This window comes from Athene noctua, chromosome 1, assembly GCF_965140245.1.
Source record: "Athene noctua chromosome 1, bAthNoc1.hap1.1, whole genome shotgun sequence".
NCBI lineage: Eukaryota > Metazoa > Chordata > Aves > Strigiformes > Strigidae > Athene > Athene noctua.
Genome location: NC_134037.1, coordinates 192897935 through 192906153, shown reverse-complemented (window position 1 = coordinate 192906153; position 8219 = coordinate 192897935).

The window sequence follows — 8219 nt, the reverse complement described above, 5'->3', positions numbered from 1 at the left end:
TGATAGCTCTTTAGAGATTAGTTTAGAGACATCATTCTCTGCACCAGCTGCTCTCAGTACTCTCCCAGATTGAATGCTAAGGATGCTATCCAGTGGCTCATGTCTTGCTGGGATTAATTTTAGGCTATTCAAAAAAACTAGGGCTGGTCTGCTTTGGTACACAAATTGGGGTATGTTGAGGGTTATGTGAGCTGAAGACAGGTTTTCATTCTGACCGGTGCTTTATTTCCCACAATGCTGCATCTAAACCAGATTTGTCTTGTACTTCAGCTGTTACTAACCTTTAGTTTTTAGAAACGAGGCTGAGACTGGAATACCATAATATTGGTTTCTCTCTGTCTACATGTTCCCCACCTTCCTCCTCTGCTCTTTGTACTGTGAGAAAACTAATGAGTAAGAGACTGCTGAGGAAAAGGGAGGATGAGCTGCCTCCAAAACTTCCAAGATGTAAAGAAGTCCTCTTAGTTATCCCTTCCTCCTGTATTTGTCATTCATCCTGTCAAGAAGAGCCTGTACTTGGTAGCTCTTCCTTTTAGTACAAAAAGCAGTGTGTGGACTTAAAGAGGACAATAAAAGGCAAGTGCTTCAGGCAGCTGTGTTATGAATTTCAGGGTGTTGATTATAGAATATCATAGGAGGCTTAAACTTTGCAGTACTGTTTTTGCTTTTTCTGTGGATGTGTAACTTCTGCAGTATTAGAGGCCAAACCTGACATTGTACCTTTCCAGGCCTGCAGCCTGTGAAGTATCTTGTGGAGGCTCTGCACAGCAGTTCTTCTCAAGTTACTGGTATTTTTCCTCTTGTTGGCTTTCTTGCCAGTGCCACTCAGTTCTGAAAAATGGTGCTAGGGTCAATTGACAATGCAACACTTGGAGTAAGCTGTAGTGACTATAAAGGAGTATTTCTGTTATAAGCCAAAAGCCCAGGAGTTTCAGGGATGGGTGGCCCAAACCACCATCCAAGCTCAACATGTCATGTGTTTTGTGTAACTGAGCTACAGCATGCTTGGGGATAATGGAGGATTTACATAGCTCTGTATCACAGCTTCAGTAGCCAAATCTTTGAGCATTGCTTAATGGCAGGCCAGGAGTTTCTAATCTGTGGTCCATCAATAGGTGGAAACTTGAATGGTATTGCCTTCCCTTTATTCATTATTACCGCCTTTATTGCATTAAAGAGGCTAAGCCAACCTTAAATGCTTCGTGTTAAGTAGCACTTGCTTTCATGGAATAATTTTTTTACGTGATGGTAAATGGTTAGTCCACTGAACAAGGAAGGCTTGATTGAGGGAATGGCTTTTGAAGCCTCTAGTAAGAGTTGTATGGTTTAGTGTCTTACTTGGGTTTCTGCCAGTCAGACTTGAACTTTCAGGGGATGATAAGTTCACATCAGAAAATGCCATTGGTCAAGATGTGATTAGGACCTTTTTCCAGACTGAAACCTGCAGAGGTCTACACAGTGCTTCAGACAGCTGTGTCAGTGGACAAGGCCTTACCGCAGTGAGGGAGCGTGGTGAAGTGCAGCAAAATCTTAACAGCCTTAAAACATTTCTGCCTAAATTCAAAACGGGGAAAACAGCTGAAAAAAAAGCTCTGCATTTTCCAGAGACATGACAAACATTGGTTTTCTTGCCAAATAATACTTTTATAAAGCTTTCGTGATGATCTCTTCCCAGGTCCTTTTGTCTCCTCTCTCTCCCTTTACCATCAGAGCTTCCCCAGGCATCTTGTTTTCTTGTGTTTGCTTCTGATCAGCCTGTCAGGCAGCTCACTCTTGCAGCGTTACAGATGTGTGCCTGTGTCTGCCTGAATCACTCCTCTCCTGAATCCACCTCCTTGGGTCTTTCTCCATCATATTGTTAACTGTGCACTGTGTACGGTTGACTTGCCCTGTCATGTTTTCCCCTAAGATGACTTTCGTGGAGTTTGGCCACTACTTTGTTCTCCTTTTCTCTAAACCAGTTTGACCCATTAGCAAGTGGTTCTCTAAACCATTCTCTGGTTCTCTAAAACAGTTCGTCCCATTAGAGAGCCACCACAATGCTATTAACTTTTCTCCTTTCAAGACCATATTCTAGGAACTGTTCTCAGGTTGGTAAAGTAACTGGAACTTGTATCTTCTTGATGGTAACATGGATCTTTGCCTTGCTGAGAGTCTTGATTCCCCAGCTCTGACATTTCCTGTTTCTGTCTGTCATCTTCTAAAAACATCTCATAGCTCACAGCCAAATTCTTCCCATCTATGTTCTATTTTGAGCTCTGCTTTTACTGGATAGTCTCCCTATTTAGCACTTAAGCCTCTGCAGCACTTCTGTATATCTTTGGCAGATTTTTTTTATATGTTGGTAGGCCTGATTGGGGCATATTAGCCCCGGTAGACTCCATCCCCTTTGGGTTGTAGAGGGAAGTGACTGCCTTTAGAGAGGTGATTCCTGATACCTGTTATCAACCTAGCTCCTGCTTAGCTTAGGTGCTCTGAATCACACTTTGCCTGTCTTGTTTCTGAGAAAGTAGAAAATTCAGTGCATTTTCTGACTCTCCTGGACATTTTGTTAATGTAGTCTCTTCAGCCTCCAGATTGCATATAGGGGTACGCATGGATTGTAGTAATTTTCAACCTATTAAAGAGATCAGAGGCATTACAGAATTTTAAGCCACAACTTTCTAATTTATGTTCTTAAATATTCATTTTTTCTTGGTTACCAGGCTGCATCTGTAGGAGGAATCAATGGGTTTGTTTCTTTAATGCAATTTTTGAAGTTCCTACTTTTTTTTACCTTAACGGGAGATTTTTCAAAGAAAAACATAACTTTACAGACTAGTATTTTTCTTTTTTAGTACCTAAATTACAGGTTTTTTAGCCCATAGTGATATGAAACATTGGAGTAATAAAGCTGAAAAGCCTTATTTAAAAAAACCTCAAAGATCACAAGTCAGATACCAGAAAGGTGTTGCTTTCCTGTGTGGAAAGATTTTTATGTAGGTTAAAAAACCCCATTATTTCCTTCTCACTCTCTTATATAAGCTATAATTGATACCAATTTCATGCAAAGTTTGTTACTATTTGTAAAAAGGTTCAGTCAGGTCTCCATGATATTTTTTGAACCTGCAATCAGTTATTTTTTGGAGGAAGAACTTGGAGGGGAAAGAGTGGGTAGAAGAAATGTGCACCGTTTTCGTACAGAAAAAAGGCTTGTACTGATTAGCTGCTATCTAAATTACAGTCTATAAAAATAAACTTTAAGCTCATTTATATGAAGCTGACAAAGTATCAGGTCCTTTTAAAATAGTGTTTGGCCGGTATTTGTGTGGTTTCAGCCTATTACATGAATTCCTTAAAAAGGCAGGCTATTTAGAAGCACTGCCTAACAGGTGCTGCTTGCATCTTCCCCTTTTTTAGACCCACTAAAAAGAAAGACACCCATACTTTTGAAACTGGTTTAATGTGAGGATAGCTTTTACTTGTCTTCCTTTAATTTTAATGTGCCTGTTTCCTTTTCCGTCTTAACTACAGCTGTTACACTGAATTGCAGCCTGTGTATTTTAAGAGTCCTTCCATAGTTATGGGTGTGGATCACGTAGTTTCCATACTCTGCTGTGCCTGGCTCAAGGCAACTATGGCTCCATGCTGGTATTTGCCCTTAGTTGTGATTTCCTCACTGAACCAGTACTGTGCAATAGTTAACTGAGCTGGAGATAGTTCAGTGATTTTCAAGCAAAATGGGTGGTTCTGAACCTGTAAATGACTGTTCTTTGTATTAGAGAGATAATTTCTTACTCTGATGAAGAACTGACACAGATAAAGGCTCTGTCTTCTTTCTCTTTTGCTCAGCTTGGTGTCTCTGTTCAATCTTGATATAATGATATATCTTGATATAATCAGCCAAGATGAATATATTGTATTCTATTTCAGAAGCCTTTCATAAAAGGTTATTAGAATTGTTTTTCCCAAGAGAAGTTAATGGAGAATTAATGCTATTTTGGACTACAGCAATCGATAAAGTATTTTTACACTACCCATCTTTATGGCTCTTGCTGACTTATGCTTGTATTTTGTATTTATAGCTAGCTCTTTTCAATATGTCTTCTTTATTTCTAAAATGGTTTCATGAGTGTTTGAAATCCTCCACTTGCAAAAGTGACTGTATTTTGATGTGCACTGGGAATGTGATTGTCATTTAATAAAATATTTCTTTAAACAGTTCTGTATTGATTAGAATCAGCCTCACAAGATTTGAATGAGGGATAAGTGAATATCTTCCTTGCAAAACTAAGCATTATCTTTGAAAGAAAGCTTGTCCGATATTTAGTGCACTAATTGGAGCTTAAGATTCAGTTCCCAAGACTCTTCGGGTAATGTCAGGCAAGTAATGAATAACATCATTACAAGCTAAGTGAGGTGGGCCCTAGAAACTTGTGCCTCTGAGCCTCAGGCTCTATCTGTTTCATTCTTTCATTTGAAAAAACAACAGAACACAACCACCCAGTCTCATACCCCCCAAACTACCCAAAATTCATGAGCTGGGGGAAGGGAAACCTTACCTTCCTCCATTTTGAGTTAAAAACTTTGAGGTGATCTGGAGAATAGATAATGAGGATGGCATGACCTGCTGTCTCCCAGATCTCCAGGTGCATCCTTTTTCTTTATCCTGACTCTGTCTCAGGTGCAAAACACATGACAACAAACCTATGCTTTTCACCAAACTAGTCTCCATGTCAAGGGAACCTTGGGTCTGTGGCCCAGGCAGGGCTGGGAAAGGGCAGCTGCATCTCCCAGTGGTGCAGGGCGGCAGGACCCATGGTCTGTGACCACTGCAAGCCTCTTTAGGCAAGTGCAGGAGTAGCCATCAATTCCAGACAGCTAAGTAACTATATCACAGACAATTAGAAAAAGATGCAAGTAGGGGAGAGCAGGGTGATAGAAAATATGTTTTACTGCCTTTATAATATAAAAGGATGATGCCAGTAATCTTACCAGTTTAGACTGGTGGAACTGAACTATTAAAAAGAGGTTGTATGCACATCGCTTTTCTGCACAGCTGAAATTGTTTGGTGACTTGGATGGATCTGTTGAACAACTGAATGAAGGTATGCCATACATTTGATGGGAAACTGAGTGAATGAGGGCTTTGTAGAATCACAGGTTATAGGTACGAAAAAATTACCTTTAAGCAGTACAGTAACCAGTGTTTTCCATATAATCATAATTCCTTGATACTAATCATGTTTCCTTAATACAGACACACAAACATTGTTAGAGAAGGTCAATGAGACTCTAATAATGCATTAAACCTGGTAATCAGATGATGCGATGCCTTTAATTATTATCTGCCCAGTCCAATTCCCTTTAAATTCAAGGGCTCAGGGTCTTTTCCCAACTATATGATGCAAACATCTGTAATCTCTGGTCTCCCTTTAGTTGCCAAGACATCCCATGCAATGAGACCTTTTACCATACTAGGAAGTGAAAATAATCTAGAAATATATACAGCAATATATCAGTGCAAACTTCTGGATTATACATAAACAAATGAAACTGATTAAAAAACAACCAAACCCAAAGCAACCACTCATTGCTCTTGTTATATACCACCTGATCTTCCAATATATATATATATATATGGAAAAAGATATAACTGGTGGAAGAGCCAGCAAATGGAGCACAGGGGTCTGCTTGGGGCAGTCTCTTATTTTTATGTATCTGAAGAAAAAGAAAATTATTTCTTTAATAAGGAGATTCTGAACCTATTATTATTTTTTGTATTTTTTGCCTTTTCTTATCTGTGTAGGTTTGCTAGTTTGTAGTTGACTGTTCTTTGAATAAGACATGTAGCTTTTAATGTTAAGATTTTTTGAAACCACACTAAAAACACTGAGGCACTACTTTTTGTGATCTTTTTCTGTGGCCTAATTTTAGGAAAAATCCCAAATGATCTGAAGTCATTTAAGTTCTGAATGTCAAAATTTAGATTAATCAGGAAAGAAACACTTCCATTATCAACACTTTTAATAAGCTTTTCCACCTCAGGGTCCCACTGGTCTGAATTCTGATATGCAACCCAGTGTGTATAGTACCTTAATCTTTGATCCCATTGATATCAGGTAGCATTAATCTGGGAAATAATTTACAGCGCACCACAAATAAAGGTTGGATTCATGTGTAGTGACTTAAAATTTGTGAGCTTGCAGATGGCTCTTTCTGATTGGATTGTTAGATAATTTTTGTTAAAAGAAAAAATAAAGAATTTTGAGAGAGAAAGAAGAAAAATGGTTTCACCATGGCTTTCCTTTTATTAGATCTTTTATTGCTCACCATACATTTGGGGACCCTCTTAGCTTTCTGTGAAGTGCTGTATTACATTATACTACAACAGGACATTTTTTTCATGGCAAAGGCAAAGAATAGCAATAATAGGAATAAGAGAATGAGGCCCTTAAGTGTGTCTAGGCTGGCAGTTACTTTTCATGACCTTACTAATGAGGAACACTTCAGAAGATTATTTCCATGTTAACAGCAGGGGCTGGTTAACTTGCTAAGGAGTACAGATGACTTGAAAACAGGACAAAGCATTAGAAATCTGTGTGCAAACACAGAAATCTTGCATTACAGTCTCTCTTTCTTCATGCATATGAGGGAGTAAATTTTCTAAGAAATAGTGCAGAGTAGTCATCAAAACTGTCCAGCTTTACATTCAGTTTTACTGTTTCTTGATTTAGTTTACCCAGTGCAGCAGATGGTACTGAGAAAACAATAAAGTCTTTGCATTGATTTTCTCCAGGATTGACAGTAGTTCTTTCTGAGGCATTTGAAGAATCTACCAGTCATAGGTCACAAAGACCAGCATGAGATCTGCAAATCCTGCCTTGTGGAAACAACAGAAAAAACTTCACTTAGAAAATGTATAGGGTGTATTGAATGAGCAAAATGAATGGATGTAGCCAATTTCCACCAGAGTCTAGCATTTTGTCAGACAGTGCAAGGAACCATGATGTGTAAGTCATGCAGTAACATATGCCTGCCTCAAAATGAGTTTATGTCTGTGTTTGTCTCTCTTGTTAGGATTCCCAGATCAATGAAATATTCAAATATTCAATTGAAATTACTGTGAGTGCAGAAAATGGGGCACACTGATTTGAAACAGGGAGGTAGTTGTGCATTATGGAAAAAATAAAGACTGTTTGGAATCAGAAATTTGTGTCTGTGTTGGTAGAACAGACTTGAATATTCTTGGAAGCCTGGAGAGACCAGGTGATTTCTGACATGCTTTCTCTGTTATCCAAAGTGATCTCTACAGCATATACGTAAGATTTGAGATTACAGATGCTTCCGCACTTGCACTGAGTAGGTTTTTTTAGGAAAAAGCAGAGCTCTAAATCTAAGGAGAATGACATAAGGCACACAGCAATTGCAAATGGTGCGTCACTTGATTATTAGGTTTAATGTATCATTAGGGTCTTGCTGACCTTTTCTGTCAGTGCAAAACATGGGCAGATGTTGACATTGAAGAGAAAAAGAGAACAAAAGTGGATTGATATGAGCAGGTCAGCTGCCACTATGCTGACATTAAGTGAAATCTGGGGAGTCCTCCTTATCCAAGCAAGCCTTCATGCAGCAAATGTATCGATACTTTTATACACAGGAGCCACAGCAGTATCTGTAAATGAGTGTCTCATCTGGTCAGTATATCTTTGTTGCTATGAGACATGTTTTTCTTGTCTTGTTTTGGCTGATTTCTCTGATCTTAGTCTCTGGGAGTCTCTTGTTTCATCTGCTGAGAACAGACCATAAAGAGGAAATGGGCATTTAGGTCATCGTGTGCATTTTCACTAGATTCACAGGAGTACTTCCCTCTGAGATTTGCCTGCAGTATGTTGCAGGCAGCTTGTAACTTTTTAGTCTTTTTCCAGTGCAGGTTATGTATCTTTGGATTGTTATAAGGAAAAAAAAAATTTTACATGGGTCATAGCTATAGCAGTGACTTGAGGAGGTGATCTTGGTGAAAAGATGTACTTGTGTGGTGAAAATGGTTTCCCACAGCCTCTTGCATGTTGCTTTGCTGACTGCTTTTGTAGAGATGGGTACAAGTTGCTACTGAGACCTTGGTGGATGATGTAGTGACAGTAAAAAGTTCAACCACTATAGTGTGTCCTGTTATTTATCTTAAGAATCCTTGAGATAAACGTGATGAATAAAGGGCATCCTCTACCCTCCTCCCATAC